Source organism: Lasioglossum baleicum, chromosome 14 (assembly GCF_051020765.1).
Source record: "Lasioglossum baleicum chromosome 14, iyLasBale1, whole genome shotgun sequence".
Classification (NCBI taxonomy): domain Eukaryota; kingdom Metazoa; phylum Arthropoda; class Insecta; order Hymenoptera; family Halictidae; genus Lasioglossum; species Lasioglossum baleicum.
This window is the reverse complement of record NC_134942.1, coordinates 8,752,261-8,769,672: the sequence shown is the minus strand read 5'-3', so window position 1 is coordinate 8,769,672 and position 17,412 is coordinate 8,752,261. Positions and strand designations below refer to the sequence as shown.

General features: G+C 42.5%; 1 protein-coding gene across 5 annotated transcripts in view; it reads right to left on the bottom strand.

Moving 5' to 3' along the window:
• Positions 1-17,412, bottom strand: part of LOC143215962 (pleckstrin homology domain-containing family G member 5) — a 114,806-nt gene that overhangs the window by 29,415 nt on the left and 67,979 nt on the right. The gene's annotated exons all lie outside the window — the stretch shown is intronic.

Below are 17,412 nucleotides of genomic sequence, written 5' to 3'. Positions count from 1 at the left end.
CACCCAGTCTAATAGGTTGTCCCTGCTGGTCGCGTTGCCTCGAGAGGTATGCTATATGTCATCGAGTCACAGTAGAATGTCCTTTGTAAGTGCAGACGTACGGGTCAAGAGGAATGTAACAATGAATTGTTAGAGGAGATCCTTATCCGGTTAGACGAGCACACTACACCAGGCTCTGGACCAGTAGAATAAGTCGACGCATAGTCAGACAGGATAGGATGGGCAGTTGTAATGGCCGGTCCTATTGTGAGAGGACGGGTGGATGTTATTATGACAATGAACAAGGAAAACGAGTCGGTGTACGGTCGGGCGAGCACAATATACCGACATCATCAAAAGGATCAATTCTTGATGAAAACCGGGATAACGCATTAATGAGGCAACGGTAGCTCGATGTTACGCCATTAAACAAGTAGAACGAGTCAATATGTGATTAGACAAGTGCACAGGGTCGCGAGACGGTTGGTTCTTAACCCTAATCCGTTCCTCGTTTCACGGACTGAATCTATCCCTCGGTGTCAAATAGACACAGTGGTAGAAGATCGATAGAATGGCAAGGTAAACAGTTATTCTCCGATGTTTTTACCACGTTTTTATTAGCTCGCTTTCTTGTCTGTCTGTTAGTTTGGTACAAATTTCAGTACGTACTTAAGGGAGTAGACTCCCTTTTCCAGGATTGCAAGGGTGCGGGATTCGCGTTCTCATTTCTTGATAATGCCATAGATAGATGAGGTTTTCCGATAGTCAAAAACGCTAGATAAAAGATCGATCTAGGGCGCTATCGCCCTCAAAAGTCCTATTTTTTCGTTTACGAGGTGTAATTTGCATTATTTGGCAGCGTAATTTGCATTATTCGAAAGCATGCAACTGCGCATGTAGCTGTTTCCATAGATTACGAGACAGATTACGCCTGGTAATCAAAAAAATTGGACTTTAGAGGGCGATAGCGCTCTAGATCGATCTTTTATCTAGGGTTTTTGATTACTGAAAACCCCCATTTTTGTATTGTCGGGAAATAAGTACGCGAATCCCTCATCCTTGCAATCCTGGAAACGAGTCTACCGCCTCAAGAGAGTGAGGGATAGAAAAGAACGGAATCAACGGAGTATGAGTAAATTCGTAGAAAGGCTCCGAATGGTCGAGCTCCCTAAAATCGAACCCGACTAAAAAATGATTTAACAATTAAGGGTTTCGCGGGGGTGGAGTGTTGGTTCGGTGAAAAATGTGCTCGTCGCCAGAGGAATTTCGTGTCAGCAGAACTGGGTCAGTGGCGATCGAGCGGTTTGCCCGTATCGATCATCCCTCTCGAGGCCCTTCGTTATCGCGATCCAGCTGGAACGTACACCGCGCGTTGTCACCGAACTCTTTCGCTGGGATTTATTCATCAGGCACGTTCCGGCCGCGGATTGCTCGTCGAGATAACGCGAATCTACGTCGATTCCGTGTGCACGAGTACGAGGTCCGTTGTTCGAGTTGTTGGATCGATGCGGACCGGCCCTTCAACGAAAGACGACAGAACGGGAAGATGCTAATGGTTTTGTGCCGTTACGAGCGGATATCGGTTCCGTTAAACTGGAAGCACGGATACCCGGGCCAGCTCGAGTAGTTTTCAATTTCAAAATGGTCGCCGGCAACGATACCGATCGCGGGAACAGTATCCTCGTTCCTTAGAGACTCGGGAAATCGAGAGGTTTGATCGAGTCCTAAACGACGACGGATCGTGTTGCACTTTCGCCAGAGAAGTGCACGGTAAGAATCGATCAATGACGATAGGAGGCTGTAAACAGCGACTGGTTTTAGCGCAATGTGCTAATGGACGATGGAATTCAATTACACGTCCATGAAATCCAGTACACGTACAATGAGAAACGTTGCAGATTTAACGTTGCACACATCGCGGCAATCTTTTTATTAGTTTTCTTTATTCTATTAGTGTTTTATTATTAGTATTTGTATCGAAAAATTCTCCGAATTCGCTCTGCACCTTGGAAATGAAGCAAAGTGAAACTTGAATTCGTTATATAATTTGTACAGTAAGGAGCTGAACTGATTCCACACACTTTAAATCAGAATAACTTTTATATGAATGGACCAAACGACTTCAATTTCTCTGTAAGGCTAGAAGAATTAGTTTAGTAAATGACGTCTAATAAATAAGTTAAAAATGCATTTCGTCGGAATTGTGAAAAACAATACTAAAAATTGATTTTTACAGCTTTTTCAGCTGACTCATTAACGAAAATTTAAAAAATGTGTTTTGTCAACTGGTATAAATGAAAATTTCATTGAAATTGGTTAATTGGTTTACGAATTATATACGATCAGAAGTGGTAAAAAGGCCGAAAATCTTGAAAAATTGCAATTTTTAACACTTTTGATCGTTATACCAGTTGATCAGACACATGTTTTGAATTTTCGTTATTGGCCCAGCTAAAAAAGTTGTAAAAATCAATTTTTACTATTGTTTTTCATAATTCCGGCCAAATGCATTTTTTCAAGATATTTTTGACACATCATTTACTAAATTAATTCTTCTAGCCTTACAGAAAGAATGAAGTCGTTTGGTCCATTTATAAAAAAGTTGTTCTGATTTAAAGTGTGTAGAATCATTTATGCCCATTACAGTACATAAAAATAAATTCTACTGCGCTATGATACCACTATATACTTAATAATAATAATTACAAGTGACAAAATTCTTCTAAATATTTTTCCTACTAACTTAATCTACGTTTCGTAGAGAAGGAGGAAGTGTCCGGATACAAAAATATTTTCTGAAAGATTAACGCTAAACCCACCGCGGTCAAATTAGCCGATTTTCTGATCCATAGTTATTGAAATTATAAAATCGCTTTCACAGGAAATTACTGAATTGACTTCTTTATTTCACTTTTATATGTTTCGAGCGTATGTTTAGTGTGAAAAATGTCTGTACTATGTCGATGGAAATTTTATGATTCTCTTAAAATGGTTCTTGTGAGAATACTGCATTTTTTAGTTATGTTACTATTCTTGTTCGCCAGCGGATGTGACACATCCGGGTAGACGAGGCAAGGAGAATGCGGTCGCGCATCCGTCCGGATATGAAGGGAAATAAAAAATGATTTCGATCTATCAAAGGGCCAGACTCGTGCTGAAGGACGACGAAGGAAATCGGTCAGAATGAAAATTGAACGGCGAGTTATCGAACGGCACTCGGAATAATGCGCGCTCTTCGTTCCGTCAGTGATGATTCTACGCGATGCGCAGATTTTTGTTTATTTTTATTCGGTCGAGAGGGCGCCCGGTGCGAGTGACGATGATAAACTATGTCAACGATAAATTGGAGTCAATGCGTCGCGCGTTATTGGTTCGAAACGGAGCCCGACGGATTTGCAGCGTTCGCCACCGATGGTTGTCGGTCGATCGACCAATTTTTCAGAAGGAATAAAAAAAAACTGTCGCCGTTAAACATTTCTGGACCGCTATAAGTCAGTCATGCAACGCTGTGTTCACGGTATAACTGGCGTAATATTATTACTAATTACTAAAAAAATATATGATTGCTCATTGGGAAGGGATGCACATATCGTACAAAAAAGACTGAGAGGAAATATGGAACGAAACGATTAGGACATCGCAAAGAACCTAAGCAGTTTTACCTAAACGCTCAACTTTCAATTTCATAGCAACTAAAATATTTATTGAATTTTATTAATTTTTTCAGTTCCGAGGTCTGCAGACCCTTACGAAGCAATACAAAGTGAATAGTAGACGAAATAATTATAATAGTAGAAGAAATTAACTGGACGAAATCCACAATTTCATGTGAAATTGTGAAAGATGAAAGATACGAAATACGTGAAAATATTATCATGTTGTTTTCAACGTGAAAATACTGTTAAGGGATAAAGTGAATTTTTATTTAATTACTGCTTCCCGCAATCGACGAAGGATATTTTAATTTTGCATAAAGATCCGCAGTCTAGCGCAATTAGTTGTCAATATCGAAAATTCGACATTTTGGTCAAGTGTACCTGAATTCAAGCCCATTGTGTCTTGATCAGACAAGTAGAGGCCAACAGCTGATGGGACAAGTAGCACGAGTCAGTGGCTAAACGAGTAGCACGCGTCAGCATCCAATTACACCGTTAGGAGTGGATTGCCGATCGAAGGAACAGGTGCACGGTTCAACGAATAGAACAAAGGACGCCGTAGGAGGGTAAACAAGTGCGGTAATAGGTACATTATCAGGGCGTAATGAATTAGTAGAACGAGCAGCGGGAAAGCTGCGAGCGACGTTAAGCCGTGTATTTATTGTTCGGCGTGAAAAATGCTCGGCGCTCGCCCGGGCAGAGTGTTGTTAAACGTCACGGCGATTTTTCAGGACCGCGAGAAATGCGCCGGGCAACGATGTCAGATTTCCCATAAATTAATCCGTGATCACGGTCGGAGCGGTAGTGCGTTAGTTACTGTCCGCGGCTGGCCGTCTCCAGATAAATCAAGCCCGGTCCCGTACCCGACGCAAAGTTCTACACGGAGAAAAATTTCACGCCGAGTCATCCCCATATTTCACCGGAGCTCTCGTACGGCGAAGAGCAGTGTCTCGAAACTTCGGCCGAGCGTGTAAAATATTCGCGAATCAAGAAACGTAAAAGCGCCGAAGACAAGCAATGCTTTCTCCTCCGAGTGCATCTCTTTGCTCGCATCGTCGGAAATTCGCCGGGAATATGTCTTGCAAGTTGGTCGCGGTAAAAGCTCGTTCGGTGCATCCCCTTTCGCGAAGGCGGAGGCAATTAATCAGAGTCATTTCTGCACTTTACAAATAATATTGAAGTAGGTCGAGTGGCATCAAAGGGTGGAGTAATCTAGCTTCTCATCGAAACAGCCTCTCCCCCTCCGACATTTTCCAGCCGGCGTCTGATCAGCATCGGAATATTCTACTTGCGAAGTAAATGCGCCCAGTTTCCTGAACTGGATTACACAGGCCCCTGGTATAGCTCACGTATGCGCGTTATCCAGCATACCGAACCCGATTGAAAGCATATCCGAAAGCTTCGCGGATGAGCTTGCGAGTTCTTTAATGAGCCGTGTTCGAGCAGCTTTCGCGAGCTTGTCGCAGTTTACGCGCGAGGAATCAGGCAGCGCGCAACAGAGGTAGACAATCGGATCTGTGACGCTGACGCACGGTAATGCCCCGCTATTCGCGTTACAATCGGTGAAAGAGACCTGTCTGTTGTCGGACAGATTTCGGAATCAATACCGCGCTGCAGTTACCTTCCCATGTAATTCCGGTCGCATGTAGAATGTTGACATCGCTCCCCGGGAAACGCCACTCCCAGAAATCCTGTCAAAGTGTGTATTGCTGCTTCGAAAAATTCTGTGACCATCAATATTTTTGAAGGGAAGCTCGATGTAAGCTACGTTCCCTTGTAGTTCCATTCCCGCAGAGAATTCTGCTTCTATCGAATGTAACTTCTAGGAACCGTTTCAAGCATCTTGGAAATTCGTGGACGTATTCAAATCATTTCTCTCGAGTGTAGAAATATTTTTGAAATCGAGTTCGTATAATCCATATTGCTTTACGCTCGTTTCAGAAATTCCTGAACCGTCGATATCCTTTAGAGCGCAGTTTAAAAGGCGAAGAAGCACATATAATTTCGCGGCATCGGATCATCGAGCACGCACGATCCGCGGCGTTCCGGATAACCGGTACGTGCTGGAAACGTTTTCGCAAGCAAGCAATTCCATATCGAGCGGTTCCCGGGGGAGGAGCCCGATGGTTTTTACGCACGGGAGACCCGAAATATTTATGTGCAGCGACATAAATTGAACACGGTTTTCCATACGGCCGGCATTTTTATTTATACACTACGCGTTCACCTGCTCTCCCGACCCTCGAATCGACATAAATATAACTCTTTCTATTCATAGTTATTCGCCCACTCGAGAAAGAAGGGGAAGAAACAAAACAGATGCAGCGGTATCACGCTGCTTATCGTAGCATCGTTCTTTACGCTCCGGTTTCTCTTTTAACGGTTCGCGGATCTTCGGTGAAAAACACGCGTACAGTCCCGGACAGAAGTGACCACACTTGTGCAAATTTGGATGCTGACACGATTTTTCTAGATAATAAAAATCAATAATTATAATTATTATAAATTTTAATAAAAATTAAAAATTTTATAGAAGAGGCTTATGGAAATTAATTATGGGGCTAATATTATTGAGGGGAGTAACTTTATAGAGAATTTTACATAATTCGAACACCGAATTTTTCTTTCGGCCTGAAATATTTCCGTTTCATGTGATTTTCTTAATTTTATCGTTTTATAAACCTGATATAATACCTTGTACAATACTTTCAGCACAGTTTATTAAAATATTAAATGCTTATTGTTGATTTTGTGAAGAAATTATTGTTGAAGATAAGTAAGTGTCCGGTGTTTTATGGACCAGACTGTATTTTCCCGGCAATTCAATGGACCAGCTAAACGCTTTATCCCGCCGGTCTCTGCGGCCGGGCAATTCGTTAGCCGGCCATTGTGCCGCGAAACAATTAAAAAATTTTTTACTTACGCCATTCGATAAAAAATGACCGAACCGAAAAACATCACGTGTACGATTTTTTCCCCTCCGGGAAACGCAGCGAACACGGTAAGCAGTTTCGGAAAACGAGAGACAGATAGCGGAGGCGATGAAAAATCGAGCACGCTGCCAGCGCGTTCCGGGCGAAAAAAAAAATAGAAACAGAGGGAATTGGTCAGACATGCCAGCGATACTATATTCGACGGCAATACATTTCGCGAATGTCCCGAATTTGTTCGCCGGGTAACAGAGCCGCGCGACAAACCAGCCGCTCGTTTTGAATTTTTCAAGAACCAGTGGAAATGCCGAGCATTGGTCAGACGCGTCGGCGAAATCGCATTCTGGGCCGCGACTCGAACACGGTCTCTCGGACAATGGCTTTTACAAGGGGTATTCTTCTCCTGGAGGCATTGTTCTATCGTTTCTGGACGGGGCAGGTAAATTTTTTGTTTATCTGTCGCTGATGTCACTCATTATTCTAGTATAAATTCATTGTACTAGTAGTACGAACAAATGCTTTATCAGAAAAAGAGAATCGACCAGTGTTACGTTAGACAAGTACTTTGTCGAGTCAAAGGAGTAGTACAAGTATACGATGAAGCAGACAAGTAGTACGAGTAAACGATGAAACAGGCAAGTAGTACAAGTAAATAATGAAGCAGATAAGTAGTACAAGTGAACGATGAAGTAGACAAGCAGTACAAGTAAACGATGAAGTAGACAAGCAGTACAAGTGAACGATGAAGCAGACAAGTAGTACAAGTAAACGATGAAGCAGGCAAGTAGTACAAGTAAACGATGAGGTAAACAAGTAGTACAAGTAAACAATGAAGCAGACAAGTAGTACAAGTAAACGATGAAGCAGGCAAGTAGTACAAGTAAACGATGAGGTAAACAAGTAGTACAAGTAAACGATGAAGCAGACAAGTAGTACAAGTAAACGATGAGGTAAACAAGTAGTACAAGTAAACAATGAAACAGACAAGTAGTACAAGTAAACGATGAAGCAGGCAAGTAGTACAAGTAAATAATGAAGCAGATAAGTAGTACAAGTGAACGATGAAGCAGACAAGTAGTACAAGTAAACGATGAAGCAGGCAAGTAGTACAAGTAAACGATGAGGTAAACAAGTAGTACAAGTAAACAATGAAGCAGACAAGTAGTACAAGTAAACGATGAAGCAGGCAAGTAGTACAAGTAAACGATGAAGCAGGCAAGTAGTACAAGTAAACGATGAAGCATGCAAGTAGTACAAGTAAACGATGAGGTAAACAAGTAGTACAAGTAAACAATGAAGCAGACAAGTAGTACAAGTAAACGATGAAGCAGGCAAGTAGTACAAGTAAACGATGAGGTAAACAAGTAGTACAGGTAAACGATGAAGCAGGCAAGTAGTACAAGTAAACGATGAGGTAAACAAGTAGTACAAGTAAACAATGAAGCAGGCAAGCAGTACAAGTAAACAATGAGGTAAACAAGTAGTACAAGTAAACAATGAGGTAAACAAGTAGTACAAGTCAATGCCCAATGAAACCAATTTCCATAATATTGCAGTACGTCATTCTATAAAAATCGCTGTCACATGCTCGTTTCGTTCAGCCGTAATATAAAATTTGAGGAGCGTATTTCCGAGGCGTGACGCTTGAAAAATCTGCGGTAAAAAAGATTGATTTTCTAGTCGTATCAGGGAGAACGGGCGGTTTAACGTTGAAAGGTTAGCAGATGCGTGTACCCGTTTTTCCGGCGAGCTTTTTCGCATGTTTTGTGCATGGCAGCTGGAAAGACAGTGGTTTTTCGCGGGTGAAATCGCGAATAAGAGAAACTGTTGCGGCGTCGCAAAACACTCGAACCATCAATCAGCGAGGCCACAGCCTGCTAAATTAGAGCTCGTTCACTGGTATTCAGCACATATCATTTATCGCGCGGCATTTTCCACCTGGCCGGGGCACAGTGATACAATTACGCGAGCCCTTTCCTCGCGAACCAACGAACCACGTCGGTCATTAGCGGGTAATAAATGACAGTCGGAGACGGGCCAAGGGAATTTCATTACACGGCCTTTTGCTCGCGGCTGGTTCCTTCCACGCCCTTTACAAATCTACCCTCCTCCCCTCGAGCAACCGTGAGGGATGAAGATTGAAAAAGTTGTTAAACGAAGACGTCAGGTGGTACGGCGGAGGAATGGCGCGGAGGTTAACGATCATCTGGATTAATGAGAAAAATGTACTCTTTTTCGGCAGATTTTTATTCTGTTGGAATAATCAATTTATCCTCTCGCGAATTCATCGTGTGAAACAGAAATTAATCGGGGGGAAAATCGAAGGGATGAAAGGTAACTTTGGTGGATTGATTAGCATGAACTAATGGTGAAAAATCGTACCCTCTCTCCACGACTTTTTATTTTATTCGAACAGCAATTTATCTTCATGTAAATCCGCCGTGTAACGTAAAAATTAATTGGACGCCGCGGGTGAGGTGTAATTTTGATGGAGCGATGTTCCCTCGAATGGCTGACAATGCTTTTCAATCTTCTTTTTGTTTTATGCAAATCTGTCAATTTATACGCCCTCGTAAATCGACGCATTAAGAGAGCAATTTTTAATAGACGATTAAAAAACACTCTATTTCATTCGATACGAGTTTCGATACGATACTTTTTCAAAAGCCCAACGCAGACATTAAAAGAGCACTTTCGAAGGACCAATCTGCCCAATGAAACACATTGAAAAAGAGACCAATTCATTTTGCTCATTTTAATTCGATTTAAATATCAGTGCATCCCGCGTAAATTCACGCTGAAGCACATAGATCAATTAAGGGCCGTGTTGAAGGGTTAAAGGGCGATTCCAATGGATCGACGTGCTCCTCTTTCCTTCACCGATCGAATATCAATTAATCTGGGCGTGCATACGCCGGGGGTTGAAATTAATGAACCGCAAGGCACGAGCGAAATAAAAATGTCCCGCGAAAAAAGGGATGAATTATGGCGCGGTCGACAATTATCTCGGTTAATGGGTGATACTGGCGGGGGTGACGCGAGTGCACAGGCTCCGGGAGAAGAGTGGATTCTCTGCGGGATGGCCGCGGTTATCGGGAGCCCGACCTCTCTTCTTTTTATTTATTTATTTCGTTCGACGGGACCTCCTGCGGGGGTGGCTATCCATTTATCAGGCGACGCGGACACGAGTTCCGTGGCGATCCACGGGTGACACGCGGGGGTGTCACAAGAATATATATGTTCGATCACGGCATGATGTATTAAGGTCCGTGCTCCCTTTTTTCCACCCTCATTCCCTTTTCAGCGTGGGCGCCGTTCATTTCGACTGGCGATCTAATCGGGACGCATTGAAAGCGTCCGTTTATATCTATTCGCTTTTTTCACAAATTCTTTTTATCGCTCGGTTCTCTTTGACGACGCACTCGTACCGATACACTGCTGCACAAAAGGATAAGACACGGTGCATGTTTGTACATTATGTATATTTGAAACAATGAAATGTGAATTTTTCATACATTCCATGTGTTGTTCGCCGTCTCTAGAGCGAGCATACTAAGGGGTGTGTTTGTGGAGTTGGAGAAAAGTATAGGACGCTCTGCTTATTCTCGACTTTTACGATTTCTGTTAGTAGAGTGGTATTCGTCTACGAAGAGACGCAGAAGTAAGAATGTGTTCTTTACGCAAAATAAAAATGTCCTGAATTCATTGTGGGAAGCAGGAATATTACAGCATTCTTAAATTTTTATAATCCTCTACTGTTTTACATTTCACCCAACCAATTTCTTCACAAATACATAAAGATCTATTTCATCCCTTAATGAATTTCTTACATTAAAAACGACATTACAGCATTCTTAAATTTTTCTAGTCCTTTACTGTTTTACATGTCACCCAACCAATTTCTTCATAAATACATAAAGATCTACTTCATCCCTTAATGACTGTCTTACATTAAAAACGACATTACAGCATTCTTAAATTTTTCTAGTCCTTTACTGTTTTACATGTCACCCAACCAATTCCTTCATAAATACATAAAGATCTACTTCATCCCTTAATGACTGTCTTACATTAAAAACGACATTACAGCATTCTTAAATTTTTCTAGTCCTTTACTGTTTTACATTTCACCCACAACCAATTTCTTCTTAAATACATAAAGATCTATAGTAACATATTATATTCGCCTAAACAAAAAAGAAGTAACACAGCACGGTGTCTTACACTTCTGTCCAACTCAAGGTACTACATCGTGTTTAATTTTTTTCTTTTCCTTCTCTGCTGCGTGTCCCGCGAACTCACTCCTTTACATACTCGCTCTAGAAATGGCACGCGACACATGGAACATACTTAATGCACATTCCCTTGTTTCAAAAATATGGATAATATACAAACACGTACGTCTTATCCTTTTGTTCAGCATTGAACGTAGTCGATCGACGCGGTTTACCTTTTTAATTTGTTCTAGCTGGCTTAGGTATTTCCCAAGAGAATGAGACCAGGCTGAACCGGCCTCATTAATCTCGGTTTAATCGTGACCCCTCCGTTAATTGGAAAATTACTGGCCGCGAACGCCAGGAATCCCAGCCGTTGTTTCCTTCCCGCGGAAACGGTCATCCTGCGGAACGTTCCAGCCCGAGGGCTGATTTCGACGGTAAATAAAATTTCCCGGAGTGGAAAGGACGCTCCTAGGAGACCGGTTCTACCACCCGCACACACCGCCCCTGTGAATCTGCAAATCCAGTTGCTGTCGTGGTTGTTCAGAAAGCGGAGAAACTTGTTACTCGACAAGGGTTTCGACCGGAGACGTCCGACCGTTCCCAGGATCGAGGGAAATATGACGGACCACTCTCCTACGTTCTCCTCCTCCACTCTGGAAAAACTCGGGAACACTACTGGACCACTTTCGTGATCTCCAATGGAAATGGTTTTCCAACAACGACCTTGCTCGCGAAGAGCCACCGGCAATCGAAACGTCGGGAATAACTTTTTTTGTCCGGAGCAATCGGCCGACGAACGCGATTTTGTTTACGATTTTTCGATGGGATTCGCGTCGTTTTTCATCCGACCACCGCGCGATTGATCTATTGCGCTTGGGGAGGCGCTCGGACCAAATCTTGAAATGAAAAATAGTAGTACATACTTGAGAAAGCAGAAAACTCTGTGTTCGTGGGACTGGAAAAGTGTAATCGAAAATTGTTTGATTTCATTTGCAGAAATGAGACAGAAATTGTTACGATGTAATAACTAGTAAATATTAGCAAAATATGACAATGGTGTTACGTTGATTTCAATGTAAACTCATTAAGAGATGAACCGAATTTTTATTTAAATCCTGCTTCCCACAAACGATGCAGAACATTTTTATTTTGCATGGAGATCCGCAGTATAGTACTGACTAGACTGCGGATTTTCATGAATTTATGGAGAAACTGGCTCGGTGAAATATAAAACAATAAAAGATTAGAAAAATTTCAGAATGTTGCAACGTTGTTTTTAATGCAACGAAATCGTTAAAGGATAAAATAAATTTTTATTTTACTCCTGCTGCCCACAAACGAAGCAGAACATTTTTATTTTGGTCTTGAAGAAATTGGCAGGGTGAAATGTAAAACAATATAAGATTAGAAAAATTTCAGAATGTTGCAACGTTGTTTTTAATGCAACGAAATCGTTAAAGGATGAAATAAATTTTTATTTTACTCCTGCTTCGCGCACAAACGATGCAGAACATTTTTATTTTGGTCTTGAAGAAATTGGCAGGGTGAAATGTAAAACAATATAAGATTAGAAAAATTTCAGAATGTTGCAACGTTGTTTTTAATGCAACCAAATCATTAAAGGATGGAATCAATTTTTATTTTACTCCTGCTGCCCACAAACGAAGCAGAACATTTTTATTTTGGTCTTGAAGAAATTGGCAGGGTGAAATGTAAAACAATATAAGATTAGAAAAATTTCAGAATGTTGCAACGTTGTTTTTAATGCAACGAAATCGTTAAAGGATAAAATAAATTTTTATTTTACTCCTGCTGCCCACAAACGAAGCAGAACATTTTTATTTTGGTCTTGAAGAAATTGGCAGGGTGAAATGTAAAACAATATAAGATTAGAAAAATTTCAGAATGTTGCAACGTTGTTTTTAATGCAACGAAATCATTAAAGGATGGAACGAAGCAGAACATTTTTATTTTGGTCTTGAAGAAATTGGCAGGGTGAAATGTAAAACAATATAAGATTAGAAAAATTTCAGAATGTTGCAACGTTGTTTTTAATGCAACGAAATCGTTAAAGGATGAAATAAATTTTTATTTTACTCCTGCTTCGCACAAACGATGCAGAACATTTTTATTTTGCATAACTATCCGCAGTCTAGAAAGATCTCACGGTTAACGCGCCCCTTTAAACCCGCCTCGTGCAATTTCGCGTAATTTGAGAACGCCGTCGTATATCGGCGTATCTTCCGAATCAGCAGCAAAAAAAAAATGTGAAAAGAAATTTTCGCGGAGTTCAAGATCAGGATGCTCCATTAAGGATATTAATTTCGCGAGTAATTACTAAAAATTACATCTCCGAGGTTCGTCGGGGAGATAGTTGAGACCGGGCGGTTCTCGTTTGGCGTCGGAGGTATTCATTCTGTCCGGGAAACACTCCGCGAAATAACATACGCGATTCATTGCGAATTGTGAGAGATACAATTGATTCGTACTACTGTCAGAAACTGGTCGCAAGTGGAATAGGAGTGTCCGTTATCAGACTCGTTTCGAAGCGAGTCTGTATCTAACCAGAAAGTTTCCATAATGTTTTGAAATTTCGGGAGATCTCGCAAGCGTGTTGGAAATTTCGCTGAATTTCGTCCGGCAAACGGGACCGTTGAAAAATAAATAGAAAATTGTTCTAACGAACATTTGCGTATAAATGAAGCGCCGAGAACTCGTTAACCTTTCATCAAGAAAGTTTCGTGCGTGTTATTTCCCCGATTACGCAGGGCTTAATTGTCAATTGTGCGTTAAATAGCGGGACGACAACAATGAGGACCGCGTAGTAAATTAACAATTCTACGGTGTCGAGCGTTGGAAACTATTGTTCGCGATGTTGCCGCGGCATTTTCCGAGCGAGCCGGCTCGCCTCAGACCTTTATCGGGGTCATCAGCGCTAATTAAACTGCGAGAACTACGCCGGGAGTCTCTCGGTATCGATATCATAAAATCCTGAATTCGTCTCGTTCCGGCACACCGTCTCGAACTCGCATAACCTCGATTCGGTTCGCGCGTTATATTCCTTTTTCGCAACGATGATTAATTGCACTCGGTAATCATGGCCTTTGCATCGGCTGTTTGTCAACGTTTTCATTAATGTCGCCCGCGTTTCGGCACGGAACAATACAATTTCATATTGAAACGCGGTACGATTGTGCTTCGCGAAGTGTCTCTCGTTAAACGTAATCCAAGCGATTTTTCATCGTTAATACCAGGGACGAACAATTTCCACGTCGTTAACGAAAATAATAAATTTCACGGCCGGTTCGCGGAAACGTTTCATCTCGTTCGAAGCGTGATTGTAATTTAGATGTTCCACATGGCTGCGTAATCATAGCTCGTTTACGTATCCCTGTAAGCCAATCTACCACAATTTCCGATATTTACGATCTCTCGCAGCTAGCATTTTTTTAAAATTCAGGACATAAGATCTGACGCGTACCACAACTCGGCGGGCGTAGCGTGCGACGCGAGGCGGCGCATAATTTATCGTACGCGCATCATGCGTTAATTACGCGCGATTACCACCAGATAAAGGCCTGTCCCGCTGGAAATTAACCTTAACTGTGTAACGGTGCTACTGTTATTCATGCTCCGGAAGGTTTGCCGCGGCAACAATAGGTGTCACTTAACCGACAGCCATACGGACAGGAAATGAATTCCGACGGTCGTTGATCGGCGACGATTATTGCTCTCAGCTGTAACGTTATGTAGTGCATGTCACTGTTAGCACTGCATTGTTCTACTGTAAATCTGCGTAGATTGCACCGTCATGTGGCGGATCACTTGTGGGTCACTGACAATTAATGGTCAGTGACCGTTAATGTTTGGTCAGTGACTGTGTGAAACAGAGGTCGGCAAGAACCGACAAGAACCGTGACGGTCATAGTTCTCGAGCTCTCGTTTCCACGTTCACAGTTGTGCTACTTTAAATACATCGTTATTTAATTACACAGTATTTGAATTGCATTGTACAGGGTGGGCCATCTAACGTTTGGAATTTGAATCGGCTATAAAAAAAAAACTAATGAATATTTTTTCAAAGTTATGAGTTTATTAAAAAGATTGAACCTTTCCATTTAGGAATGGAAGACAACATCATTCCAATGACTGCCAACGGCTAACCTTACAATACCCCATTCGATCAGTCCAATTTTTCAGTACATTTTCGATTGTTTGGGCCTCTCATTTCCACCTCGGAGGATACGTCAATAAGCAAAATTGTCTTTATCTGGAGCTCAGAAAATTCACACGTCATCGTGGAGAAACCAATGCATCCACAACGAGTGACTGTCTGTTGCGGATTTGGTCTGGCGGCATTATTGGGCCATTTTTCTTCGAAAATGAGCAAGGAAACGCCGTTACAGTGAATGGCGATCGCTACCGCGCCATGCTAAGCGAGTTTTTGTTTCCCAAAATTGAAGAGGATGACATAGACGACATTTGGTTTCAACAGGACGGCGCAACGTTCCACACAGCCAGCGTAACAATCGATCTTTTGCGCATTGTTTTCGAAAATCGCATAATCAGCCGAAATGCTGATGTCAATTGGCCACCTCGAAGCTGCGATTTGACTCCGTTGGACTTTTTTTTGTGGGGAGCCATTAAGAACAAGTGTTACGCTGACCATCCAGCGACGATGACGACTTCAAACACGAAATCGAAGTTGCCATTGACGAAATAGAGGCCCAAACAATCGAAAATGTACTGAAAAATTGGACTGATCGAATGGGGTATTGTAAGGCTAGCCGTGGCAGTCATTCGAATGATGTTGTCTTCCATTCCTAAATGGAACGGTTCAATCTTTTTAATAAACTCATAACTTTGAAAAAATATTCATTAGTTTCTTTTTTTATAGCCGATTCAAATTCCAAATCTTAAATGGCCCACCCTTTAATTGCATCACATAACTCGAACCTTCCACTTAATTTAATTGCTGATCACGCGAACCGTGAGTGTAATCGAAATACAATATAATCTAAATTACTTAATGTGTAAATTCCTTGCTTAGAAATATCTTTAATTTTTATTCGTATTTCTTCCGTTCCGCATCCTCAGACGGCTCAATTCAGGATGTTTTCGTATGCGACGACGACCAACCTTCCAAAATGCAGCAATCTTAGCGACAAGATATTTGAAGAAACGATGATACCTACTTCTTGCCGACCTCTCTACCTGAAATCACCATCGAGCGATCTGGAAGGGCGTCGCGCAAACCACGAGAATCGGCGAGTGGGAAAATATGGGTCAGTTCGTGGAACTGTCACGGGTTGACGCGGATTAGGTGGCTAAGCCTCCGGAGAATGACGTGGGTCACAATATTGGACAGACGCGAGACACGGCGCAGCGGAATAAGCACGTGGGATGTCAGATCTCGCGCTCGGCAAGCGAACTGCGGGGGAATGAAGAGGCGGAGTGAGATCCTCTCCGGGCGGAGTAAAACTGGAAATGAAAAAGCTGGTGCGAGTAACGATTGGACAATAGTCGGTCGATCCTATTCGTAGTTGCCAGGGCCGGTAATACGCGGTAACGCTTCACGTGGAACGGCACGATAACGTGCAAGCGGTACGGGCGCGGCCGATAAATGGATACTGGGGCAGACTTTATCGCGTCGAAATTTGGCGAGTCAACGACTAGCGAAACGGTTCTCGCGCTAATGATCCGCAATGAAGTAAATCGCCGAGGCGAACGGCGACGTTCGCTGGCCATTAAAGCTTTTGCCAGTTTCGGCAACGGCAAGTTTGTCCCGTGATACAATTTATTTGACAGTTAACAACGAGGCAAGCGATAACGACGCGTCCTTGCTGCTTTTTCCTCTCGTAATCGCGAACCTCCCTCTTCCTCTGATATCCGGGAGCTTCCGTGGCGCAGTAGTACGTTTTCATTTCGAGCGTACTAAATAACTAACTCCCTCTTAGGTTTTCGCGGCTCGTTCCGAGGATGATTCCCGTTATCGAGAGACTGAATAAACAACGGCGAGAGACAGCGAGTCGCACGTCTTTTTCCACGAGGGGAACATTATTAACAGAGTTTAATAATCGTCAAATAAATACCATCCTCTTAGCCCCGAGTAAACAAGACAAAGTCCTGCACACAGCCGGCGGACCGTCTCCGACGGAACCGCATCGTTTAATTACGGTTAAGTCTGCGGGAGCCTCGAGTACTCCGTAGCTTAAGGCCTTCTCCACGCGTTCCATTTCCAGCCCTTCGTGAAGGGGTTAACGCCTGACATTCGCTCCTTAGTATGTAACCGTGCGTTGATTTATACCACTGCCCTGGCAACTTGCTAACTCCGGACACGCTGAGTAACGGGTGCACTGAGTTCATAAATCTGCCGTAATTATTGTCATTACTCTTCTGCGACAGCCAGTCGGGCTTCGGTACCGTATCGCATCCTTCAGCCAATCATATCCCGTTTTACGCTGTTGCGGCCTACTAGAATTTCAGATGCTCCCAGTGGCCGGACCGTGCCGTTAATCAGTACGTGCTGATTTCGCTCGGTCCTTACGCGGCGTTGTGATGCCTTAAATCAGGCTCAACAGCGGCACAGACTTATACTGCGTCCTGCTGGATTATCAATATGTTACC